At 40.6% G+C, this 27,601-nt stretch overlaps 1 pseudogene; it reads right to left on the bottom strand.

Annotated features, from left to right (window-relative positions):
• Nucleotides 1-13,306: 13,306 nt before the first annotated feature.
• LOC102846603 overlaps nucleotides 13,307-27,601 on the bottom strand; it is a 120,334-nt pseudogene continuing 106,039 nt past the window's right edge.

Below are 27,601 nucleotides of genomic sequence, written 5' to 3'. Positions count from 1 at the left end.
ACATGGTCTTCCTAAAGAACAAATAAATCTGTCTTGGAGGAAATGTAATAAGAGTGGAGGCAAGGATGGTAAAATTGCCTCACACACTTAAGGCATGTTGTCAGAAGGAGTCAGTTCTTAGGAAAAGATATAATTCTTGGAAAAGTCTCCAGTGAAGCAAAGACCTTCAGTGAGATGGATTGAAACTGATTGTAACTACAGTCTTAAGCATAGCAGAGATTTGAAGGACAAGGAATGAGAGTGCAAGATTTTGATTGGTTGTTCACTGAGTCACTCTGAGTCATAGTAGACTCAAGGCACCTAATAGCAACAACAATGAAATAATTTTGTGGAAGTCACAAAGACCATGGCAAGAAGGACTTATGAAAGGTAGATTGTGCTATAAGAGTTAAGAACATAGACTTTGTAGTTAGACATCTGGAGGGTAGTCAGGGGAAGGAGTTTTTGATCTGTACTCAGTTTTAATCTGAGACCTTGTTACCAGCTCTCTAAAATAGGAGTGACATATTATCCTAACAAAAGCTTTGTGAATATTAAATTAAAAAAACCCATTTCTAAAGTGCTGGGTGTCCCATGTGCAGTAGAACTGTACTCCATGGCAAGTGCCATCATCACTTGGGAGCTACAGCAGCCAGGCACAGAATGGTTGCAAACCAGCATCCATCAAAATGTCATCTTCACCTGGGAGCACCCCAACAGACAGCAGGCATGATTAAGGTCTGAGCCATCCTCACTGAGAGTAGTCAGTATGCTCAGACAGGCTCTGCTGATACTTGCTTCCTTGTTCTTATGGCTTGCTGTTATGGGAACAGCATTTATCTGCCAGTTTACTGTATTGGGGGAGTGGGAGGGTAGGAGGGAATGGCTTGCGTGGTGTTGCTTACTTTATAATTTGTGTATGCATATGCTTGCTTGTTCATAGTTTGCTCTCATGACTACAGTACTTGTCTGTCAGTTTACTGTACTTAGGAAGTTTGTAGGCTGCTATGATGCTTGAAGCTGTGCCACCAGTATTTCATTATGACTGTGTCACCAATGGTGGATAGTTATCAGTGAAGCTTCCAGGTTAAGACAGACTAAGAAGAAGGACTGACATTCACTTCTGAAATAATTAGCCTTTGAAAAGCCTATGAACAATGGAGGAAAACCTGTTAGATGTACTGGAAGTAGGTCCTTTAGAGTGGAAGATACTAAAATATGAGGAAAAACAACTGCAAACATCCATTAGTAACTGGAATATGGAATGCACAAAGTATGAACATAGGAAAACTGGAGGATGTAAAAAATAAAATGGAATGTATAAAGATCAAGATTCTACGAATTAGCAAGTTGAGGTGAACTGTCATTGGCCCACTTTGAATCAGACAATTATATAGTCTACCATGCTGGGAATAAAAAATTGAGGAATAATGGTATTCATTCATAGTCAAAAGACAATTTCAAGATCTATCCTGAAATACAGTGCTGCGAGCAATATGACACTATCCATATGCATACAATGAAGATTTGTTAATACAACTATTATTCAAATATATGCACCAACAGCTAAAGCCAAAGATGAGTAAATTGATGAATTCTAACAACCTTTGCAAATTGTGGCTGACATTGAGAAGAATGGAAATCTGAGAAGCTGGATTCTATGAAGAGGAGTGTGGCATCAGGATTGGAGGGAGATTCATCAATAACCTGTGTTATGCAGATGACACAGCCTTGCTTGCTGAAAGTGAGGAGGACTTTTAGCACCTGTTGCAGAAAATCAGGGAATGCAGCCTTTGGTATGGATTGCATCTCAATGTCAAGAAAAAGAAGATTGTTTCCACTGTACAGATAGGCAGCATCATGATGGATGAAGAGGAGATCGAAGATGCCAACAGCTTAAACTTGCTTAGATCCACAATTAAAACCAACAGTCAGGAAATAAGGAGACACATTGCACTGGGAAAATCTGCAGTTATGGACCTCTCCAAATTATTGAGGAGTAATGATGTCCTCAAACTAAGGTGTGTCTGGTTCAGGCCACAATCTTTCTGATTACTCGCTAAGCATCTGTAGAGCTAGATAATGATTAAGGATGACAGAAGAAGGATTAATGCTTTTAAGCTGTGGTATTGGAGAAGAGCTCTGAACATCCCATGGATGGCCAAGAGAATAAACAGATATGGAGTTTGGAGAGGGTAAAGCCCGAATTGCTCTTTGGAGGCAAGAATGATGAGGCTTCACCTCATATACTTTGGGCAGGTTGCTAGGAGGGGCTCTTCCTTGGAGAAGGACATGATGCTGAAAAGGATGGATAGTCGGTGAAGGAGAGGAAGCCCCTCAACCCAGTGGACTGACATGGTGACTGCTGCAATGGGCTCTGTTAGGAAGTGTGAGGATGGTACAGGATAGAACAGAGTCATGTACGGCCAAGCACAATCAATAAGAGTGCATCTAAATTCCAAAATCAATCTCCATAATAGTCTATGTGTTTCCTACTGCCAAAGGGGCCCTTTAGAGTAGTGAGAGAAGATCTTCACCCTGAAACCCACAGCGTCCCTTTTCAGCAGGAAGTAGCTAAGAGAATACGCCATTCCCTTTTCCTTATGACTCAGGGTGAAGTCTCTCTCAGGGAGGAGTGATAGGGAATGGCAAAGGACACACTGACAAAGAAGATTAATCAGAACTGGCTTTGACAAGCACTGTGGCATTTGGACAAGAACAAACTGGGAGGAGGGTAGAGAGAATAGTGCAACAATGAATGAGTGGAAGCCCAAAATCTCTGTAAATGTTTATGAAAATTAATAAAATATAATTATAGAAAAAAAGGATAGAACAGAGTTCAGATCTTTTGTTTGTAGGATGGTTATTAGTCATTGTTGACTAGATGGTACCTAACAACAACAACAACAAACTTTTGGAGCCTGAAATTGACCAAACATATAGTCAAAATATATTAATAATTGGTGGCTGGAATGCAAAGTAGGAGAAATGGTAATAGGAAATTGTGGCCTTGGGCTCAGAAATGAGGTTAGAGGTCAAAAGGCTGAATTTTGCACATTCAATGATTTTTTTTTTATCACCAATGCCTTTTTAAAGAAACACAGATAATGATTATACATATAGACTTCTCACTTCTCCTGTTTGGCTGGATGGGAATCAGACTGACTAGACCTGTGTAAAAGAATCACTGGAGAAACGCAGTATCACTAGTCAAAACCAGATCAGATTCTTATTGTGGAACAGAACATCAGCTGCACAAGTGCCAGTTCAAATTGAAGTTGAAGAAAAGGGTAACAAATCTACAAGAATTAAAGTACAATCTTGGGCCTGTTCCATCTGAATTGAAAAATAGTTTCAAGGATAGTTTTGAGGCATTGAACACTAACGATCAAAGACCAGATGAGTTGTGAGGTGACAAAAGATTTTACCCTTGAAGAGAGAAAATTGTCATTAGAAAGAGAGGAAGAAAAAACAAAAGTGGATGTCAGAAGAGACTTTCAAAATTGCACTAGAATGCCAAGAAGAATAAAAAAAGGGAAGAGATGCTGAAGTTAAAAGGATGAGCAGATTTCAAAGGGCAGTTCAAGAAGACAAAGCAAAGTATTATAATGGAATGTATAAAGAGCTGGAGTTGGAGAATAAAAAAGGAAGAACTTGCTCAGCATTCTCAAGTTTAAAGAACTGAAAGACAAATTCAGGCCTCAAGTTGTAAAACTGAGAGATGATATGGGGAAAATCCCGAGTGATCCAGAAAGCATCAAAAGAAGATGGAGGGAGTATACAAAAAAGTGCAGATTGACACTAACAAATTTCAGGAAGTAACATATGATGAAGAGCCAATGGTAATGAGGGATGAAGTTCAAGCTGTGTTGAAGGCATTGGCAAAAAATAAGGACCCAGGTATTGATGAAATACTAACTGACATGTTTCACACAACAGATGCATCCCTGGATGAGTTCACCAGTCTGTACCAGGATATCTGGAAGAAAACTACCTGGTAACTGACTGAGAAAGATCCAGATTTGTTTTCATTCCCAAGAAAAGTGATCTCACAGCATGCAGAAATTATTGGTCAGTATCATCAATATCATATGCAACAAAATTTTGCTGAAGATTAGCCAGAAATGACTAGAACAGTACATTGCTAGAGAACTTCCAGAAGCTCAGGCTGGGTATAGAAGAACTCTGTGGCACCGGGGATATTATTGCTGATGTTAGATAGATCTTGGCTGAAAGAAGAGAATGCCAGAAGAATGCCCATTTCTGTTTTATTGACTATGAAAGGGATTTGACCATGTGGTTCATAATAAAACTATGGCTAATGTTGAGAAGAGTGAAAATTGCAGAACACTTAATTATGCTTATATGAAACCAATACCTAGACCAAGACACTCTTACACAAACAGAGCAAGGGAATACTTCATGGTTTAATGTTAGAAAAGGAGTGCATCAGAATGTATCTTTTCTTGATCTGTGTCCAAAGCAAATCCTTAGGAAAGCTGTTAATTATGAAGAAGAATGTGTCATCAGGTTCAGAGGAAAATTATTAACAACTTGTTTTATGCAGAGGACACAATTACTTGCCGAAAGTGGGGAGGACTTGAGGCGCTTGCAGCAGGAGATGAAGGACCACAGCCAGCAATATGGATTATAGCTCAACATCAAGGGTGGGGTGGGACCCTTACCACTGGGCAAATAGGCAATATCATGATGGAGAGAAGATTGAAATTGTCAACAGTTTCATCTTTCTGATATCCACAATCAACACCCTTGGGTACAGGAGTTGTAGCTAGAGACGTTTGTTGTTGTTGTTATGTGCCATCCAGCCACCTGAAACTCCTAGTGACTCTATGTACAATAATAGTTCTGAACTCTGCCCTATCCTGAGCCAGTCTCACTGTCTCTGATACACTTGCTCACATTTACCCAGTTACTGTCTCGATCCATCTTATTTGAGGTCTTCCTCTCCTGTGCTGTCCCTCCACGCTTCTAAGTATGATATCCTACTCCAGGCACTGGTCCCTCCTGGCCCCATGCCCAAAGTATATGAGACGAAGCTTCAAAATCCTTGCCTCCAAGGAGCAGGCTGCTTTCACCTCCTCCAGGAGAACCGTTTTGTTCAATTTCTAGTCCATGGTATGTTTAATACTCTTCTCCAGCACCACAATTCAAAGACATCAATTCTTTTGCTATTCCTAATGATTGTCCAGCTCTCTGATGCATAGCAAGTAATTACAAAGATCATAGCCTGAATCAGGCACACCTTAGTCTACAGACTGACATTGTTGCTCTTTAGTACTTTGTAGATTTTTCTGACAGCAGACTTCCCCTGTGCAATTTGTCTTTTTACTTCCTGATTTATAGAGCCAAGAGTGTTGATTATAGATCTGAGCAAACTGAAATTGTTAACAACTTCAATCCTTTTCCATCTACCCTTGTGCTGCTATTTGGCCTGATGGTGAGAATCTTTGTCTTCTTGATGTTAAGGCTCAATCCGTATTGAAGACTACAGTTCTTGTCCTTCTCCAGAAAATACTTTAGTTCAGCACAGCAAGGTTGTATCATCAGCATTATTGATGAGTCTTACTCCAATCCTGATGCCACATTACTCCTCAGAAAGTTCAGCCTCCTCCCGAGTGAAATGAAAAGGTATGGAGACAGGATATATCCCTGATGCACTCTTTTCCTGATTTTGAGCCATTCATTGTGTCCTTGCTCTGTTCTGAGAATGTCTTCTTGGTCTAAGTATAGGTTTCACATGAGCACAGTCAAGTGTTCTGGGATTCCCATTCTTCTCAAGGTTAGCCACAATTTGTTGTGATCCACGTAGTCAAATGCCTTTGCAGTCAATGAAACACAGATAGGTATTCCTTTCATACTCTTTGACTTTATACAAGATCCATCTGACATTGGTGATAATGTCTTTGGTGCCTTGGCTTCTTCTAAACCCAGCCTGCATTTCTGGTAGTTCTCTAAGAGTTCTAGTTGGTTTTGGATAATCTTCAGCAGGCTTTTGCTTGCATATGATATCAGTGATACTTGTTGATAATCTTCACAGTCTGTCATTTAATCCTTGAGAAAATCTGCTGTCAAGGAACTCTCCAAAAGCTTGAAGAGCAATGATGTCAGTTTAAACACTAAGGTACTCCTGATTCAAGCCATAGTCTTTCTGATTATCTGCTATGCTTCTGAAAGCTGGACAATAAATAAAGATGAAAGAATAATTGATGCCTTTGAATTATGGTAATGGAGAATAGTGCTGAATATCCCAGGAACGGAAAAAGAACAAATGTATATGTCTTGATAAAGTGCAACCAGGGTGCTCCTTGGAGGCAAGGATGGTGAAGTTTCATGAGAGGATATTACTTGGAAAGAGACATCATGCTTGGAAAGGTGGAAGGTCAACAAAAGAAAGGAAGACTTTCAACAAGATGGATTGATACAATGCCTGCAGCAATAGGTCCTAGCATGTTTGCAATGACAAGGAAGACACAGGATATGACAGAGTTCAGATCTGTTGTTGATAGGGTCACTGTGAGTTGTACTTGACAGTCCTTAACAACAATCTTTCCATCTCTAGCTACCAAGAAACCTCTGGATAGATTTGAATTTCCAATGTTTTGATTAATAGCTGCACACTTAACTGTGTGTACCATCCAGAAACTTGAAGCACATTGCAATGTCTGATAAATGTTGGTTTCATTCTTCTTTGCTCTTGACCTTTTCTTGCAACACCTTTGCCCCTCCTAGACCTACCTCTCTGTTCCTCTTCTCTGACTAAAATCATATTTTAAAGTTTTAACCTTTCTAAACAGAAAATACGTTGCCTCTCCCTCTGGTAATTTAGCTCTAGATCCATTTACTCTAGAACAAAGGTCATGAGTAAGCTTTTCTATGAGTAAATTTCACGAGCTTTCTGTTTTCCTAGTGATCTTTCAAATTTGTTTACAGGACTGAGATTTAAAGTCATTACCAAAATGGTCTAAAAATTGAATCCTGGGAATAATGACTCTTATTTTCCTCATTCCAGAATGTTAGTAGGATTCATTTACACTGTCTTTTGTCATAAACTTCAAATGGCTGTTACCTTTCTCTCCTCCTACTCCACTTGCCTTCTCTGAATTCTCACCATTGACAATAGCAGCTATTCAGACACAGGTGGGTACCCTTACTCAAGGGCATAAGTTGAAAACAAAACCACTGACACAATGCAAAAGATTTGACTTTCTGAGCAACTAAAATGCAAAATGCTCTAGTTGTTCATGCAAATGACAGTTCTTCTCATTCTCCTTAAAAACTGCACCACTTCAAGCACACCCTTAGTCCACATCAAGGGCTACTGTGGCTCACTTAACAGCAGGAGCAAGAGAATCTGGAAAAAGAAAGGAAGAGGCAAATGGAGAGGAGCAGAGCTAGCAGAATATCTAAAATTAGAAGAGGAAAGAAAGAAGAGGAGAGATCAAAGCAAACAGAGGATGAACACAGAGAAAGCAGGAGGCTGGGGAGAGTGTGATTCAGCGAAACCAAGATTACAGGCAAAGTGAAGATCAAGTGTTCAATGGTTACTATGTTTATAATCCTACACCATTTACCACCTACCTTGTCACAATGCACCATGCTTTCTTCTCAGTGCAAGACCTAGTTATCTCAATTGTCACATGATCGTGAGAGGGGTGCTATTACTATCCAGATATTACAGATAGAGAAAGTTAAGGAAAGGAGTGCATCAGGGATGGATCCTGTCTGTATACCTTTTCAATCTATATGCAGAACAAATCATTCAGGAGACTGGACTTTATGAGGAGGAATGTGGCATCAGGATGAGAAGAAGACTCATCAACAACCTATGTTATGCAGATGATACAACCTTGCTTGTTCAAACTGAGGAGGACCTGAAGCATTTGCTGCAGAAGGTCAAGGACTATAGTCTTTAATATCAGTTGAAGCTCAACATCAAGAAGACAAAGATTCTTACCACTGGGCCAATGGGCAACACCATGACAGATGGAGAAAAGATTGGGGTTGTTAAAATTACGGCTTGCTCAGTGCATAATCGACACTCTTGGCACCAGCAGTCAGGAAATTGAAAGACAAATTACACTGGGAAAATCTGCTGTCAGGGACCTCTCCAGAAGACTGAGAAGCAGTGATATCAGTATAGAGACTAAGGTGTGCCTGAGGCAAGCCATGGTCTTCATAATTACTTTCTATGCATCAGAGAGCTGGACAATGATTAAGGATGACAAGAGAAAAATTGCTTCCTTTGTTTTGTGGTGCTGGAGAACAGTCCTGAACATACCATGAACCACCAAGAAAAATAAGTCTGTCCTGGAGAGGGTGAAATAAAATTTCTCCTTGGAGGCTATGATTTGGAAGCTCTGGTTCACATACTTTGGGCATGTGGCCCGGAGGGACCAATCCTTGGAGAAGGACATCATGCTCAGAAAGGTGGAGGAACAGCACAGGAGAGGAAGACTCCGGATGAGATGGATTAATACAGTTACTGGGTCAACGCGGGTAGGTCTGTCAGAGTCAGTGAGACTGGCTTAGGACAGGGCAGACTTCAGAGCTGTTGTACATAATAAGGTTGCTATGAGTCACAGGCGACTTGATGGCACATAACAACAACAATAACACAAGGTATTGGAAAGATTAAACTGCAAGATCACCAAGCTGTAAGCAGTAACAGTACAATTAAAATCCAGGTCATGTATCTTCTAGAATATCCATTCATGAAGACTATTCTCTATTACCTCCTGTCAGCATGATGCAAGCTGATGCATGATAAAGAGCTTTCCACTGAATGTATCTGAAAGCTGATTGTCTGAGAAACAGATCCTGAGATGAAGGTTCTCATGTACAGGCACACATTTGAGATAGTGGAGATTAAGTTCCAGACCACTGAGACAGAGCAAATACCACAATAAAATGAGTCCACACAAAAGTTTGGGTTCTTGAGTGCATATAAAGGTCATGTTCACACTCTAACACATTCCACCAAGTGTGCAAAGGCATTACAAAAAAGTGTGAAGTATTTCTAGAATTATCAAAATGTGACACAGAGACTCAAAGTTAAAACATGCTTTTGGGGGCAAAAATTACTGACAGACTTGCCCAATGCAGCGTTGTCACAAATTTGTAAAAAACTCAGTAGCTGTGAAGCTCAATGAAATGAAGAGCAATAAAACAAGCTATTCTTGTAGAAAGTTTAATGGTGTGTGCTCTTTGGTTCACAGAAGAGTAATAGAAGCATGAAACAATTACAACTAAAGCCTCAGTTAAGTCCTCTAGTAGCATGGAGCTGTGATGCCCCAGAGACCTCTCCCATGGGGAGCTAACTAAGGAACTGGGCCTTTTACTCAATCCACTTGTCACAGAAGGTGCACTGAGAGTTATCAGTGTGTTAAAAGGAGTAGAAAAATGGCATTCCAGTTGCCAGGCACATGCCTAATATACAGTGAGCACTTAGTAGATATTAGCTGTTGCATTAGCTTATTTTCATTATTAACTTTGATGTTAAATTGCACAGCTCACAGCCAAAGCATCCAGGAGCTCTGGGTTGCTTTTCTTGATGATCCAGCTTTAACACAGCATCCGTTCTAACAAAAGAGGACAGAAAGCAAATGAGGTAGATTAAAAACACTTGAACCCACAATGAGTTCAAGCAATTACTAATTAATTGTGTAATCGTGGAAAGCCAAGTAATCTCACCAAGTTCCAGTGCTCCATAAAACAGTAATCTTTTATTAAGCATTTTTGACACACCAAGATACTGTATTAGGGATTTTCATTCATCGTCATGTAGAAATCTCCTACCAACCATATGATGTATATACTATTATCTTCATTATGTTGTTGTTGCTAGGTACCACTGAAATGATTTCAACTCATAGAAACCCTGCATGACATGTGACAAAGGAAAGCTGCCCCACAGGGTTTTCTAGGCTGTAATATTTGTAAGAATAAGCCCTGATGGCATAACATATTGGACTTTATAGGCTGTGATCGTTATGGGGGAAAGCACTAATGGCATAACGTGCTATGTATTGGGCTGCTAGGTGAAAAGGCATCAGTTTGGATCCACTAGTCATTCTATGGAAAGAAGATAGGACTGTTTGCTTATGTTAAGTCTTACAGCCTCAGCAGTCTGATGGAAGGTTCCAAAAGGTGGAATCCACTCAAAGATAGTTGTTCTTGTTGTTGTTATGTGCTGTCGAGTCACTTGCAACTCATAGCAGCCCTATGTACAAGAGCCCTAAACCCTACTCTATCTTTTGCCAACCTCACCCGTCTCCGACACACTTACTCCCACCACCCTAATCACTGATTTGATCCATCTCGTCGAGGGTCTTCCTCTCCTGCACTGTCCTTCTACTCTCCCAAACATGATGTCCCTCACCAAGGACTGGTCCCTCCTTGCAACATGCCCAAAGTATGTCAGACAGAGCTTCAGAATCCTTGACTCCAAGGAGCATTCTGGTTCCACTCTCTCCCGGACAAACTGTTTGTTCTCCTAGCAGTCCATGGTATATTCAACACTCTTCTCCAGCACCACAGCTCAAGGGCATCAATTCTCTTCCTATCACTGTCCAGCTCTCCAATGCATAGCACACAACTGCAAAGATTATAGTCCATATCAGGTGTACCTTAGTCTCCAGCCTGATGTCATTGCTCTTCAGTACTCTGGAGAGGTCTCTTACAGTTGACTTTCCCAGTGCAATTCATTTCTTGATTTCCTGGCTGCTGGTACCAAGAGTGTTGACTGTGAAGCCAAGCAAACTAAAACTGTTAACAATCTAAATCTCTTCACCATCTATAATGATGCTTCCAATTGGCCCAGTGGTGAGAATCTTTTTTTTTCCCCCCTTGATGTTGAGCATTGATCCATATTGAAGACTGAAGTCCTTGATCTTTGGCAACAAGTGCTTCAGGTCCTCCTCAGTTTCACCAAGCAAGGTTTTGTCATCTGCATAATGTGGGTTGTGGATGAATCTTCCACTAATCCTGATGCCACATTCCTCCTTGTACAGCCCAGCATCCCTGATGATCTATTCTGCATACAGATTGAAAATGTATGGAGACAGAATACATCCCTGGCAGATCTTCTTCCCCATTTTGAACCAAGCAGTGTCTCCTTGCTCTGTTCTGATGACTGCTTCTTGGTTCAAGTATAGGTTTCGCATAAGCACAATCAAATGTTCTAAAATTCCCATTCTCAGAGTCTGCTATAGCTTATTGTGATCCACACAGTCAAAAGCCTTTGCATAGTCAATGAAGCACAAATAGACATTCCTCTGATATGGATTTCTGCCAAGATCCATCTAACATTAGCTATAATATCCCTAGTACTTTGACCTCTTCTAAATCCAGCCTGCACATTTGGCAATTCTCTGTTGATGTGTTGCTCCTGTCGTTTTTGGATATTTTTCAGCAGAATCTTGCTTTCATGTGATAGTAATGATATTGTTTGATAATTTTTACACTCTGTTGGGTCACCTTTCTTTGGAATGGGAACAAGTATTGATCTCTTCCAGTTCGTTGGCCAGCTAACTGTCCTCCAGATTTCTTGGCACAACTTAGCGAGCACATCCAGGGCAGCATCTGTTTGTTGAAACAGGTCAATTGGTATGCCGTCAACTCCTAGAGCCCTGTTTTTCGCCAATTCTTTCAGAGCAGCTTGAACTTCCTCCTTCATCACCACGGGCTCTTGCTCACATGTTATTTCATGAAATTCTTCTGTGTGAGCCAATTCCATCTGGTACAGTAACTCCGTGTACTCCTTCCATCTTTTAATCTTTCTTGGATCATTTAACATTCTACCCAAATCATCCTTAAGTATTGCCACTTGTGGCTTGAATTTGTTTTTCAACTCCTTCAGCTTAAGAAACACTGAGTGAGTTCAGCCATTTTGATTTTCTGACTCTAGGTCTTTGCATATTTTTTAATAATATCTTGCTTTGTTGTCCCAAGCTGCCCTTTGACATATTCTGTTCAGCTCTTTAACGTCTTGATTTTTTTTCCTTTTGCTTTGGCTTCTTGGTGCTCTAATGCAATATTCACTCTCATCTGACATCCATCTTGGTTTTTTCTTCCTCTTCAGCCTTTGTAATGATCATTTGCATTCTTCATGGATGATATTTTTTTATATCCTCCCACAGCTCATTTGGTCTACGCTCATTGGTGTTCAAGGTTTCAAACCTATTCCTGAGATGGTTTTGAAATTACAGTGGGATAGACTTAAGGTAAAATTTTGGTTCCCATGGTTTTGATTTCATTTTCTTCAACTTCAGCTTGAACTTGCATTTAAGTAGTTGGTGGTCTGTCCCACAATCAGCACCTGGCCTTGTTTTCACAGCTAATATTGAGCTTCTCCAGAGAGTCTTTCCACAGATGTAATCTATTTGATGACTATGCATACCATCAAGTGAGATCTGTGTGTATAGCCTGTGTTTGTGTTTCTTAGAAAAGGTGTTTACAATGAATAAATCATTGAATGTGCAGAATTCTATCATTCCATCTCCAGCTTAATTTCTGCCACCGAGTCCATGTTTTCCAGCTATTGATCCTTCTTCTCTGTTCCCAACTTTTGCATTCCAGTTGCCCAATATTATCAATGCATCTTGATTTACATGTTCAATTGATTTCTGACTGCAAAAGTTAATAGAAATCTTCCATTTCCTCCTCTTTGGCTCTAGTTGTCAGTACATATATTTGAATGATAGCAGTATTCACTGGACTTCCTTATATGTGTATGTATATTATCCTGTCATTCACCACATTATATTTCATGATGTATATAGAAATGTAAGTTTTATTTTTTATTTGTTTTAATCAAAGTTTACAGAGACTTGGGGTTTCCAGTCATTCATTATTGCACTTTTCTCCCTGCCAATGCTCCCCCCCCAATTCACTCTTCTTAAAAAGAAAAATAAAAGCTCTTTCATTGTTATGCAATCCCTCCCCCAAAGTCCACTCCACTATGCAGCCTTCACTCTGGACTTCTGTAATGACAAGAATACCCATTTGTATGTTACTTCTTTTTTTTTTCCCTTATAAGTTTCATTTTATTAAATGTGACTGAAGCAGACACCGTGGTGATTAAATAATTTAGCCAAGATGGCTTAGACAGACTTCTGGCCCACCAAGATCTCCAACCCAACAGCTGGGTACCAAAGGACTATCTGAAGGAATGGTACAAATGAAAGAACTTAAGTGGGTATTTTGGTACAACTTATAGAAAAGGTAAAATAAACAAGACATGCAGGTGTCCTGGTAGTGACCACGGAGTCACCCCTGTGGCTGTGGGGAAGCCGGGCTAAAGCTTCGCTCAGCTCTCGCCGTCACTGTCTCCCACGGTGTGCTTGTCAAAGAGGTACTCTGCCAGGCCCGAATCCGGGGCGCCCATCTTGCGCAAGTTGGTTACGTAGTCACCAAGTTGTTTGATGGATTTCACCTGCTCATCCAGGTAATGTGTCTCAATGAAGTCACACAAATGAGGGTTGTTCTTGTCAGTGGCCAATTTGTGTAGTTCCAGTAGGGACTGATTCACACTTTTCTCCAAGTGTAGCGCACACTCCATTGCGTTCAGCCCACTCTCCCAGTCATCCCGGTCTGGTTTCTTGACGTCCTGAAGGAAGATGCAGCCGCCTCGCTGTTTCTGCAGTTTCATCCGTTTCTCAGCGTGTTCCCTCTCCTCGTGGGATTGGTGGAGAAAATATTTGGCAAAATTCTTCAAAGCCACATCATCACGGTCAAAGTAGTAAGACATGGACAGGTAGACGTAGGAGGCGTAGAGCTCCAGGTTGCTCTGGTGGTTGATGGCGGCCTCCAGAGTCCTGGTTGTAGTTCTGGCGCACCTGCGAAGGGGGCGCTGGAGCGGAGGCGAGGACCTTGGGACGTCCGGGGGTGCTGATGTGAGGAGGTGGCAGAGGACTGGCTGGAGATGACAGGCGAGGGGAGACGCGGGCGAGAACTGCTGAAGCAGGAGACCACAGCGACTCTGCTGTATGTTTCTTCTAAACAGTGTTCTCTCTCATCTGTTTCAATGCCTTATACATCATTCCTCCTCTCCTTTTCTGTCTTCCCTCAACCCTGATGCCAGTCCTGTTTTAGAACAGTGGCATATTTGTCCTTTTCTGACTAAGATAAGAAATATAAGTTTTATATTTATAAAAGCAGATCTCTAGGTCTTTTTCCACCTCTGAGATGCTGGGTGGATTTGAACTTCCAATGTTTCTATTGGTAGCTGAACTGACCTACCAGGGCTCGGTATGAGAATATAAAATAGAGGCACTTATTTGTGTAATTGTTGTTGTTATTGTTATGTGCGTCGAATCGCCAGCGACTCATAGCAACCCTATGTACAATATCCCGAAATCCTGCTCTATCACTAGCCAGTCTCATTGTCTCTGACACGCCTATCCCCCTTGCCCCAGTGACTGAATCAATCCATCTCATCAAGTGTCTTCCTCTCCTGAGCTGTCCCTCCACCCTCCCAAGCATGATGTTCCTCTCCAAGGACTGATCCACCCTTGCAACATGTCCAAAGTATGTCAGATGGAGCTTCAGACATCTTGCCTCCAGGGAGCAGCCTCTCCAGGATGAACTTATTTGTTTTCCTAGCAGGCCAATACTCTTCTCCAGCGCCACAACTACAAGGCACCAACTCTCCTTCTATCATCCCTAGTTATTGTCCAGGTCTCTGATACATACCAAGTAATTACAAAGACCATGGCCTGTACCAGGCACACCTTAGTCTCCAGACTGACATTGTTGCTCTTCAGTACTTTGGAGAGGTGTCTGACAACAGACTTTCCCAAAGCAATTCGTCTTTTAATTTCTTGGCTGTTGGTACCAAGAGTATTGATTGTAGAGCCAAGCAAACTGAAGCTGTCAACATCTCAATGTCTTCACCATCTATCATGATGCTTCCAGTTGGCCCAGTGGTGAGAATCTTTATTTTCTTGATGTTGAGCTTCAATCCATATTGAAGGCTACAGTCCTTGACCTTCTGCAGCAAGCGCTTCAGGTCCTCCTCAGTTTCAGCAAGCAGGGTTGTGTCATCTGCATAATGCAGATTGTTGATGAGTCTACCTCCAATCCTGATGCCATACTTCTCCTCATAAAGCCCAGCTTACCTGATAATCTCTGTTCGGCATATAGATTGAAAAGATATGGAGATAGAGCACATCCTTGAGGCACACCATTCCCAATTTTTAACCATGCAATGTTTCCTTGCTCTGTTCTAACAACTGCCTCCTGGTCCACATATAGGTTTCATATAAGCATAATCAAGTGTTCCGGGATTCCCATTTTTCTCAGAATCAGCCACAATTTGTTGTGATCCACACAGTCAAATGCCTTTGCATAGTCAATGAAACATGGATAGACATTCCTGTGGTACTCTCTGCTTTCAGCCAAGATCCATCTGACATTAGCTATAGTATCCGTAGTGCCACAGTCTCTTCTAAATCCAGCCTGCACTTCACGCAGTTCTCTGTTGATGTGCTGTTCCAGGCATTTTGGGATAATCTTCAGCAGAATCTTGCTTGCATGTGATATCAATGATATTGTTCAATAATTTCCACACTCTGTCAGATCACCTTTCTTTGGAATGGGAACAAATATAGATCTCTTCCAGTCAGTTGGCTAGGTGGTTGTCCTCCAGATTTCTTGGCACAATTTGATGAGCACATGCAGGGCAGTGTTTGTTAGCTGAAATATGTCAATTGGTATGCTATCAATTCCTGGGGCCTTGTTTTTGCCAATTTTTTCAGAACAGCTTGAATTTCTTTCTTCATCACCGCAGGCTCTTGTTCATACATTGTTTCATAAATTCTTCTGTATCCACCAATTCCTTTTGGTACAATGACTCTGTATACTCTTTCCATCTTCTCTTAATGCTTCCTGGATCATTTAATATTCTGCCAAAAGCATCCTTAAGTATTGCAATTCAAGGTTTGAATTTGTTCTTCAGTTCCTTCAGCTTAAGAAATGCTGACTGAGTTCAGCCCTTTTGATTTTCTGATTCCAGTGCCTTGCACATTTCATTGTAATACTTTACTTTGTCTTTCTACACTGCCCTCTGGGATCTTCTGTTCAACTCCTTAATATCTTGATTTCTTTCTTCCCTTAGCTTTGGCTTCCTGGTACTCCAGTGCAATATTTAGAGTTTCTTCTGACATCCATTTTGGCATTTCTTCCTCCTCTGTCTCTGTAATGACTTTTTGCATTCTTCCTGGATTATATTCTTTATATTCTCCAGGGGAATCTAAAAGTGGAACCTTAATTCCATTTTAAAATCTTAATGTGAATCTAAAATCTATGTTTTGCTGTTGTTGTTGTTGTTATGTGTCATCAAGTTGCTTGTGACTTATAGTGACCCTGTGGATAACAGCAGTATACCCTGCTCTATCCTGTGCCAATATTATAGTCTCTGACAACTACCCCCATTACCCCAGTCACTGAATCAATCCATCTCATCCAAGATCTTCATCTCCTGTGCTGTCCCTCCCTCCCAAGCATGGTATCTCTCTCTAAGGACTGGCCCCTCCTTGCAGCATGTCCAAAGTACATCAGACAAAGCTTCAGAATCCTTGCCTCCAAGGAGCAGCCTAGTCTCATCCTCTCTAGGATAAACCTGTTTGTTTTCCTACAGTCCATGGTATATTCAATACTCTTCTCCAGCACCACAGCTCAAAGACATCAATTCTCCTTCTATTATTCCTAGTCATTTTCCAGCTTTCTGACACACAGTATGTAATTGCAAAGACCATGGCCTGTACCAGGCACACCTTAGTCTCCAGACTGACATCGTTGCTCTTCAGTACTTTGGAGAGGTCTCTGACAACAGACTTTCCCAATGCAATTTGTTTTTTAATTTCCTGACTGTGATTTTTTTTTTTGGTAGCAAATAATGTTTTAATTGGGTGAACTTTTTTTTTACCCTGACTGTGATTTGTAAACGTTACATATCTAAATGTTAGCTCTTTTAACCTTGGTGTTAACATGGGCCATATACTCCAAGGATGACATTCCTTTTTCTCTGATATATGACTGGTGTAAGATAAATAATCTTTTTCTGACTGTTAGGCAATTTCCCTATAGTCAAATAGATGCATGATTAGATATCTGTGCCAAGGATCTTCATTTGCAACATTACCTAAATCTCTGCAGTGGATTTCCAGAAACACACAGATGAAGAATAACTTACCATAAAAAGAAAAATTAGTCCTGTCTCCTATCTTCAAATCACCCTATAACAAATGAAATGACATATGCCTTTGACCAATGATGTAATCTCACATAACCTGTCATGGTCCCATCATCACCAAATTCTCACTTATATATATCCTGCCTTTAACTCTTCTGGTGGCAACTTTTAGCTCTCCTAATTCAACAATATAAAAATGTGTTCTTTTTTGCAGGCCAAGTGGAATAGCTGTTTTCACTCTGTGACCGTGGACATTTTCCCAGTCTCTATCCCTCAATAAACTTCATTTGCTTTTATTGAAGCCTACTCTGATACTGCTCTATGATAGCTCCTTTTTCTTCATTGTACAGGTGGGGAAATAAGAGCTCAGAGAGGTTACTTGAGGTACTTTAGGTTTCACAGCTAGTTAATGACAAGTCAAGCACTCAAACCCAGGTCTTTCTGTCTCCATGTTTCCTCCCTTGAAATTTACAACCCCCAAAACCCACCGGAGGGTCAGCTATGACTTAGCTCCAACTTGATGAAAATGAATTTTTGGGAGTATCTATCTTTCAGTATTCACAGCAAGACTGGAAGGTAGAGTGGAGTAGATGTGCCTTCTGCACAATGTTGTTGTTATTGCTAGGTGCTGTCAAATGAAGTACAATTCACAGGGACCCTATGAACAACAGATCTGTACCCTGTTCTATCTTGTGCCATTCTCATCATCTCTGACACACTGGAGTCCATTGCTGCAGTCACTGTCATCCACCTGGATGAAGGTCTTCCTGTCTTTCACCTACCCTCCACCTTTCCAAACATGTTGTCTCTTTCCAGAGAATAGCTTCTCCTAAGAACATGATCAAAGTATGTGAGATGAACTTTCCCCATCCTTGCCTCCAAGGAGCACTCTGACTGCACTTTCTCTAAGATATACCTGTTTATTCTTTGGTAATCCATGGAATATTCAGCACTCTTTTCCAACACAGTTCAAAGGCATCAATTCTTCTTCTATCAGCCTTATTAATTGTAGCTCTCAGATGGATAGAAAAGATCATGGCATTAATTAGGGACACTTTTGTCTTCAAACTGGCATAACTGTACTCAGTAACTTGGACAAGTTCCTCAGAGAAGTTTCCCCAAGGCATTAAGTCTCCTGGTCTCCTGACTGCTGGTACCAAGGATGTTGACTGCAGATCCACATAAGAATCAAGATTGGAAGAAGACTCATTAACAACCTGTGTTATGCAGGTGACACAATCTTCTTACTGAATGTGAGGAGGAGTTGAAGCACTTGCTGCCTAAGAGCAAAGACTACAGCCTTCAATAAAGATTACATCTCAACATCAAGAAACAAAAATCCTCACCACTAGGCCAATAGACAACATTATGATAAATGTTGAAAAGAGATTGAATCTGCATTAATAGGCCCCAGATAAATGATTGTTCCTCAATGAGTTTAGTGTATTCCCAGGCTCAACACCAAATGAATGCTATCCTCACAAACTAAGTTCAAAGGATGCACAGGAGGAAAGAAGGAGGAAGCAGATGTTGCTTAGGGATAATCAGTGCACATCCAGCGTTTAGCACTTGCAGCAGGACTTGAACTTGCACTCCCTTGGAGATTTGCCTTGAAGAAAGATTGCTAATGAGGACGAGCAAGGGTGGTGTGCCACAGCACATCTGCTCCTGCCAACGATATTTTCACATTAAACATTCAAGGCTTACAAAGAGAGGATTGTGGAGAAGAATCACCCACACCCAGCCCAGAACATTGCAAAGGGAAGACTGCAGCATGCTGAGAGGCTGAATGCAGGGCAGAGGGCAGGAGAACCGGCACACAGAGCCCTCTACCACCAAAGGGCAATAAGCAGACACAACCACAATAAAAAGAAGAATGACAACAAAGAGCAAGAATCTGGGTGGGAAGAGGGATGACTCAATGTGGGGATGGTAATCAATGTCATAAAACAAAATATGCATGAATGGCTGAAGAAAATACAATCTGCTCCGTAAATTTTTATTCAGGGCATGCTGAGAAGTTTAAAAATATGAATAATAAAGTTTGGTTTTTTTAAACAAAGAGAGTTTAAAAAACAACCACAAACAGAGATGAGAGTAACACAATTCATTTTGTTGTCTATATTTGATAGGAACACCCTGAGCTCCCCTTTCCCCACTGCCACTGACTAGATTCTGAGTCATAGGGGACGCTATACATGGTACAAAGATGTAAACGAAAATAAGATGGTCCCACACTTCAGGCACCCACATTGTAGAGTCAATACTATTCATTGCACTGAGGTGAAATCAAGCCAAACATTTAGGTTGAAACAATAACATATAAAGACTGCTTGAAAACTTGACACTGGCAATCATTTTTCAACTTTCCTGCAAAGCTCTGAGCAGAAGATCTAACCCCATTCCTTTTAAGAAGCACAAAGGTGAAAGGGGTGTAAGAAAGCAGGAAGGAGCAGACAGTGAACAATTTTCTAAAGCGGGCACTTCATGTTGTCATGAGGAGAAGGGAAGAGACTTAGAGCACTGGAGGTGTCGCAGTGGCAGAGGAAAAGAGGACACTGCAGAGGCATCTGTGAAACAGCTCCATTAATTTTGAGAGCATGAGCTGATAGATGTTGATTGCTCTAGTTTGTGTGTGTATTATGCAAATGAGCCCCTAGGGGACAGATAATGCTTCAGAGTCACCACCTGTCATATTCTAGTACTGTGCATTTTGAAAAGGGTTAAGAATAGCTGCTTCAGTCCCTGAAATACCTGAGTGGGAGTCAACGGTCTTGAGCTCCATTATTTCAGATCTGACTCATTGTGGGCAACCTTAATTTCCTATTTACAGAAACCACTCTCCAACACATGATAGATCCTATTTATTCAATTTGCCACCCACATTTCCGTCAGATGTGACTGTTTTCCAGAGGCTTTGCAAATACTAGTCTTCCCCACATGCTTGCAAAAGCTATGCTTTTTCAATTATGGCCTTAAAATGGTCCACATTCATCGTTTGTCTCAATCACACTAAATTAATAGACAGGCTATGAATTGTTAAAGGAAAAGACTTTAGAGTCCTGGAGAGGGTGAAAAATCTGTGGCAAAGTAGGTCCGTCCACCAAATGACACGCTTACCACAAATTAGTCCTCCACCAGCTATGCTCCCCTTTCTGCCAAGGTCAGAATAAAATGACTCATCATCTTCCTCTATAACTAAGTATTTAATGCCCTCTAGATTGTAGCAATGGGTTTGATTACATCAGAGGTGATGAGGATGCACAGGATAGGGCAGTGTTCTGACCCATTGTTCACTATACACAACAGTCAATTTGACTCAGCAACACCGAACAAACACAGCAGATTCTAAAGGGTTTTAGGAAAGAGCTTCATGACCCAGTCAGCCTTCTAAAGCCCACACAAGTAGACAGAGTATATGTTCTTCATATGGGAGATGATGCAATAGAAAACCTGGTCACAGTAAAAGGGGAATCAATGTCATAATACGTAAGCATTATGTATCGTACGCTTATTTTAATTCTGCTTTCCTCAAGTTCCCCAATTGGAAATCATATAAGTAAGGACCACATGAAATACATGGAATAAAACAAAAGCAAAAACAACCAAACCCTAACAATGGTCAGGTTTACTGGTCTGATCGAGACTGACTGTTGCTTTTGTTGTTATGTGCCATCAAGTCACCTGTGATTCATAGCAACAATAGTTCTGAACCTTGTCTTATCCTGAGCCAATCTCACTGTCTCTGACACACTTGTCCCCATTGCCGCAGTCACTGTGTCAGTCCATCTCATTCAGGGTCTTTCTCCTCTGCATTATCCCTCCACCCTTCCAACCATGCGTCCTTCTCCAATGACTGGCCCGTGCTAACAAAGTGTTCCAAGTATGAAATGGAGCTTCAAAATCCTTGTCTCCAGAGAGCAAGTTGGTTTCATCCTCTCTAGGACAGACATATTTGTTCTCTTGGCAGTATGTTCAGTACTCTTCTCCAGCACCACAACTCAAAGGCATCAACTCTTCTTCTGTCATTCTTAGTCATTGTCCAGTTCTCTGATGCATAGCAAATAATTGTGAAGACTATGGCCTGTTATCAGGTGGACCTTAACCTCTAGAATGACAACTTTGCTCTTCAGCACTCTAGGGAGATCCCTGAGAGCATACTTTCCCAAACCAACACATCTTTAGATTTCCTGACTGCTGGCGCCAAGAGTGTTGATTGTGGGCCTGAACAAGCTGAAAACAATCTCAATCTCTTCTCCATTTATCATGGTGCTGCCAATTCACACAGTGATGAGAATCTTTGTCATTTTGATGTTACGTTTCAGTCCATATTGAAGATTGCACCCCTTAACCTTCTGCAGCAAATACTTCAGATCCTCCTCATTTTCAGCCAGCAAGCAAGCTTATGTCATCTGAATAATTATAAGTCTTCCTCCAATTTGGATGCCACAGTTCTTCCTCATTAAGACCAGCATCCCAGATGTTCTGCGTATATATTGAATAGATATGGAGACAGAACACATCTCTGATGCACTCCTTTCCTGATTTTGAGCCATGCAGTGATTCTTTGCTCTGTTCTAATGACTGCCTCCTGGTCCAAGTATAGGTTTTGCATGAGCACAAGCACGGGTTCTAGGATTCCCATTCTTCTCAACATTAGCTAAAATTTGTTGTTGCTATCCACACAGTAAGATGCCTTTGAATAGTCAATGAAACACGGATAAATATTCCTCTAGTACTCTCTACTTTTAGCTAAGATCCATCTGACATTGGCAGTGATGTCCCTCCTTAGTACCACTGCCTCTTCTAAATCTAGCTTGTATTTATGGTAGTTTTCTGTCAATGTACTGTCGCAGTTGTTTTTGGAAAATTTCCAGCAAGTTTTACTTGCATGTGACATCAGTGATATTGGTCAATAATTTCCACAGTCTGTTGGATCACTGGTTTGGGAAATGGCAATAAATATAGATCTCTTTCAGTTAATTTGCCAGGTATTTGTCCTCTAGATTTATAGGTATAACCTGGTGAATACATCCATGGCAGCATCTGTTTGCTGCAATATGTCAATTGACATTTCGTCAATTTCTGGGGCATTGTTTTTTTCCTTTAGAGAAGCTTGAACTTCCTCCTTCATCACCATTGCCTCTTTTTTTAAGGGTAAAATAATAATTAGATCATATTAATTAGATTCGATTAGAAAGTTACATCCTCAAAGATACAAACCTCTCTGCCTGAAAGGTTTGGAGGGGGCCATCATTGCTTCTTGGTCACATGTTGTTTCATGAAATTCTGTATCAACCAATTCTTTTTGGTACAGTGTGACTCTGTGTACTCCTTCCATCCTCTTTTAATGCTTCCTGAGTCATTTAACATTCTGCCCATTTTGTTGCTGTGTTGTGTACTGTCGAATCAGAACCAACCCATAGCTGATCCTCCAGTGGGTTTTCAGAGGCAGTTAATTGCAGGTGAAGAGATTACCTGTTCTTCTCCCATGCAGCTGCTGGTGGCCTCAAATCGTGTGCCTTGGGGATTACAGCACAGCTTCTTGTCACTAGCCCACCAGAGCTTCCTATTCTGCCCATAGCGTCTTAAATATTGCAACTTGAGGCTTTATTTGTTCTTTAGTTCCTTCACCTTAAGAAATGACGGTGAGTTCATCCCCTTTGATTCTCTGACTCCAGCTCTTTACGCATTTCATTCTTATATTTTGCTTTTTTTCTTCCCAAGCTGCCCTTTGACATCTTTTATCCATCTCCTTAACTTTATTTATTTATTTATGTATTTATTTATTCATTCATTCATTCATTTATGCTTTGACTTCTTGGTGCTCTAGTGCAATATTCAGAGTCTTTTCTCACATTCATCTCAGTCTTTTCTTTCCTCATCTAATTTTAAACCTCTATATACAATAGAGCACACTTCGATTAGGCTAGCAGATCTGGCACTGGAGGCTGAGCACTCGTATTGGGAAACACAAAGGAAAAGGAATAGTTTACAAGCAAACACTAGTGACTGGAATACGGAATTTGAGAAGAATGAATTTAGGAAAATGGGACATTGTTAAGGAAGAAATGGAACACATAAGTATTGACATACTGGGCATTGGCAAACTGAGATGGATTAACCTGGGATATTTTGAATCAGATATGATCTGCTATGCAGGAAATGGAAATGAAAAGGTGAGGAAAAATGGGGTCACATTCATAATGAAAAAGGGCATTTCTAGATTGATCTTCAATTAAAATTTGTGAGTGACAGGATAATAGCCATATATATACAAGGAAGACATGTTACTATGTCTATCATTCAAATATATGCACCAACAACTAGAGCCAAAGAGGAGGAAATGGCAGACTTCTACAAACTTTTGTAGTTGAAATAGATAGAACATGCAACCAAGATGCATTTTTATAATGGGTGACCAGAATTTAAAAAGTTGGAAGCACAGAAGAAGTCAGAAAGCATGGACTTGGTGACAAAAATGAGGCTGGAGATAAAATGACAGAATTTTGTACCATCAATGATTTATTAATTGCAAATACCTTTTATATGAAATGCAAAGGAAACATAGATGACTATGCACATAGGCCTCACCTGATGATTTGCACAGGGATCAGATTGATTACATCTGTGGAAAGTATTGTTGGAAACGCTCTAGGCCAGCTGTGAAAACTAGGCCAGATGCTGATTGTGGAACAGACCACCCACTACTCACATGCTAGTTCAAACTGAAGCTAAAGAAAATGAAAGAAAATCCACAAGAACCAAAATTTGACCCGGAGTCTATCCCTCCTTGAATTTTAAAGCCATTTAAGGAACAGGTTTGAGGTTTTGAACACTAATAAAAAAAGAGCAGATGAGCTGTGGGAGAATATCAAGAATATCATGCATGACGAATGCAAAAGGCCATTACAAAGACAGGGGGAAAATAGAGACTGGTGGAATCCCCAAAATTATGGCCCTTAGTCACCATTTGAACCTGGAACAAAGCTCATCCCTGTGGTTCAACTTTGACACAAACATAAACAGACATGCTGGGCTACTGCCCAAAAAAGTCAGCAGCTTCACTCTGCTCTGAGGGTGAAAGAAGAAAGATCTAGAAGAAAGATCCTTGGAGGATTGCTAGACTCAGACTTGACTGGCTGGCAAGGGATTCAGTTTTGTTAACAGGTGATCACCACCAGAGAGGAATAATCAACCACACTTCTGTTCCAAAGGGCAGCATTTGTCCAAGAAAGAAAGGAAGGGACAAGATAGAGAACTGCTGGAAAAGAGAGTTACAGAGGGAGGGAGAGAGCAGAGTTTGGCTACATTGTGGTTGTTCTACTTAGAGTCATAGAACAAATGTGTATGAAGGCTGAATGGAAAAAAACCCAAAAACCTATTTGCTCTGTAAGCTTTCACTCAAGTCACAGTGAAAAAAAGAGTAAGGACTATAGTTTTTCTTGTTTAGCTTACACTTGATAAAAAGAAAAATCGACAAAGCTACTCTATACTTTGTATTAATGTGCCTCCTGCTACTATTACAGAAGAGATTCTTGTTTGTTTTGGGTTTTTTTGACAGATCTACAGTTAGAGTGTGCAAGAGAAATTGAAAACAGTATTTATATACCTGCCAAAGGTTGTCTGTCTCTTTAATAAGACATTTATAGTATCCTACTCTTTATTGTCCTTCCCCCCCTTACTTTATTGTCATTGTGACATTATTTCTACAATAAATAAAAATGATAAGAAATCCCAGAAAAGAATCTAGACATTTTTAACCTGCTTTTTTTGGTAACATCACGTTTAAAACAAACAACAAAATCACCACAAATCTAGACAGATTAACAATTCTGCCAAGTCAGCAGGCTTTCTCTTTCAAACCTACTGCTACCACAGATACTTAAATGCAACAATAACCATAAGAGGCTTTTCTTGACTGACATCAGAGTTAGGGTAAGACTGAGAAAAACTGGATAAATTATGTATACTGTATTGAAACAGATGAGGGAAAGAACAGATTAAAGGAGATACATGATTGGTATTATGGTTATCACAAGAGTCCAGAATGAAGGTTGTATAGTGAAGTGTACTCAGGGTGGGGGTGGGGGTGAGGACGGGGGGATTGTATACCAATGTAGGAATTTTTCTTTTTTCTTTTCAAAGAGAGGAACTGGGGCGGGGGGAGGGCGGCAGGGAAAAAAGTGCAACAATGAATGAATGGAAATCCAGAATCTCAGTAAGTGTTAAAATTAATTAAAAAAAAAAAGAAGCTTTTCTTATATTTCAGAATGTGATTGGTCCAAGGACAGCGAAATAGGGGCATAGCTTCCTTTGGTTGTCGTTAGCTGCTGTTGAGTTGGCCCAGGTTGTAACATCAGCACCAGGCACAATGTAATGAAAGTTGGCTTGGTCCTGTGCCTTTCCCATGATCAGCTGACGACTGGACAATGTTCTCTTGTGATCCGTAGACTTTTCACAGGCTAATTTTGCAGAGTAGATCACCAGGCTCTCCTTTCTTATCCATCTTAGTCTGGAGCTCCACTGTTTAGCATTATAACAATTCACCCAGTCACTGTTGACATGTGACATGCCTATGAGGTGCCGTGACTGGGAACAAAACCTAAGTTTTCCATATTGTTTGTTGTTGTTGTTTTTGTTGTTGTGTACCATCAAGTTGCATCTGACCCATAACTGACCCTCTGGTGGATTTTCAGAGGCAATTAACCATACAAGAGGAGATTGCCCATTCTTCTTTCGAGGAACAGCTGGTGGATTCAAACTACATACCTTTGGGATTGCAGTGCAGTTTTTTGCCACTAGGCCACCAGAAGTAAGAATTCTGCTATTGAATACCAACACTTCACACATAATTTTTAACCTTCACATTTCTCCTTTTCCTTCTAATTTCTCTCCACAGTTGAGTGTACCAGTGAAGACCTTTGGCAAGTAGAGCATTGTAAGAAATGCTTTGATGGTTTCAAAGAACTGAATGGAAGAATCTAATTCTCCTAGGTTACTGCAAGAAATAGAGGGATTGAAGACAATCCCCGCTGTGGTCTCTCTCTGCTCTAGTTTATTCTATCCATAACAAGACTGACTTTCCTTCCTGTAATGGATGTTAGCTAGTTTTGAACTTGGTTTCTGAATTCTGCTTCAAGCAACAACCTCATTTTCATTTGGAAATTCACTCCTTTTCTGCTCTCCTTTCCTTAAATGTGGTTTGATCAAATCTTACCCCACCCCACAAACTGGGGAAGAAGAAATTATGAACTTAAACTAGATCTCAATCATACTACATTCCACTGGTAACAAAGATAGTCCTCAAATAAACACAAAAACCAAACCGAGGCTGTCTCAGGCTAGAGACTAAATTTCAAGGTTGTTATTAGAACCATCAGGGAGCTCTGGTGGCTTCCTGGTAAGTAGCTGCACTGCAGTCCCAAAGCGATGCGGTTTGAATCCAGCAGCTGCTCCACAGGATAAGGTCTGGCTATCTCCTCCGTGCAATTTACTGCCCTGGGAGCTCACTGGAGGGTCAGCTATGGGTTAGTTCTGACTTAAAAGCACATAATAACATTAGAACCATCAGGAAATCGTACGTTCTATTTCCTTCCAGATCTTCCTGAAAAGTTGAGCTCAGCCCGAAGCTGCCGAAAGAATCTAGTCAACACAAGGAAAACACCTGCATCCAAAAAGACACAGATCAGTGAGATACAGGAAGAAGGCAGTTCTAATTTTTGAGTTGCTGGATCAAGCCATGTCTAAAACTAGAGCGATCTCTGGACTTTCCACTTTTCTAACACAATACATTTCCTTTTGTTTAAGGTTATTTACCTTAAAAAAAAAAAAGGTTAAGATGAGTGTTTCACTGACAACTAAACGTGGTGACAGATGTATATCTCGTGCCCTTAATTTGCAAAGGTTACTATTCACACTTTTAAAAGAGCTATCAACACCCCCATATCATCTACAAAATAGAGTTTAAATTCCTTAGGATGGTGCTCAAGACTATCCACAAGATAGCTTCAATTTACTTCCTTACCTTTTATTTCCAATTGTCTCTTTATTAAGAAACTCTTCTTCTGTCAAGCTGGTATACTTGTTGCACCCTGAATATTCACAGCCATAGCCACTTTCAGAAAAGTCTTCTGCTTTTCTTTAATAAATAATTCAAATTTCATCTGCCTCTGGCCACGGTGATCTCTCTTCCTCTGAATGTCTTTGCATGCATTGTCTGGAGCTTTTCTTTAATACTTGACATAACTACCTTATTCTTGATCATTATTTCAATCATCTAATGATCACCTTTGTGTGCTAGGTATCTCAGTGCTGGATGCTGAGAATATCTGATTTCTGTCCTTAAGAACATTAGTTCGTTGTTGTTGTTGTTGTTATGTGCTGTCAAGTTGCTTGCGACTCATAGCG

Source organism: Elephantulus edwardii, unplaced genomic scaffold (genome assembly GCF_000299155.1).
Source record: "Elephantulus edwardii isolate Elephantulus edwardi_28Jun2011 unplaced genomic scaffold, EleEdw1.0 scaffold00028, whole genome shotgun sequence".
In the NCBI taxonomy this organism is placed as follows: domain Eukaryota; kingdom Metazoa; phylum Chordata; class Mammalia; order Macroscelidea; family Macroscelididae; genus Elephantulus; species Elephantulus edwardii.
The sequence above is the reverse complement of the archived record's forward strand: the minus strand, read 5'-3'. Positions and strand labels throughout refer to the sequence as shown.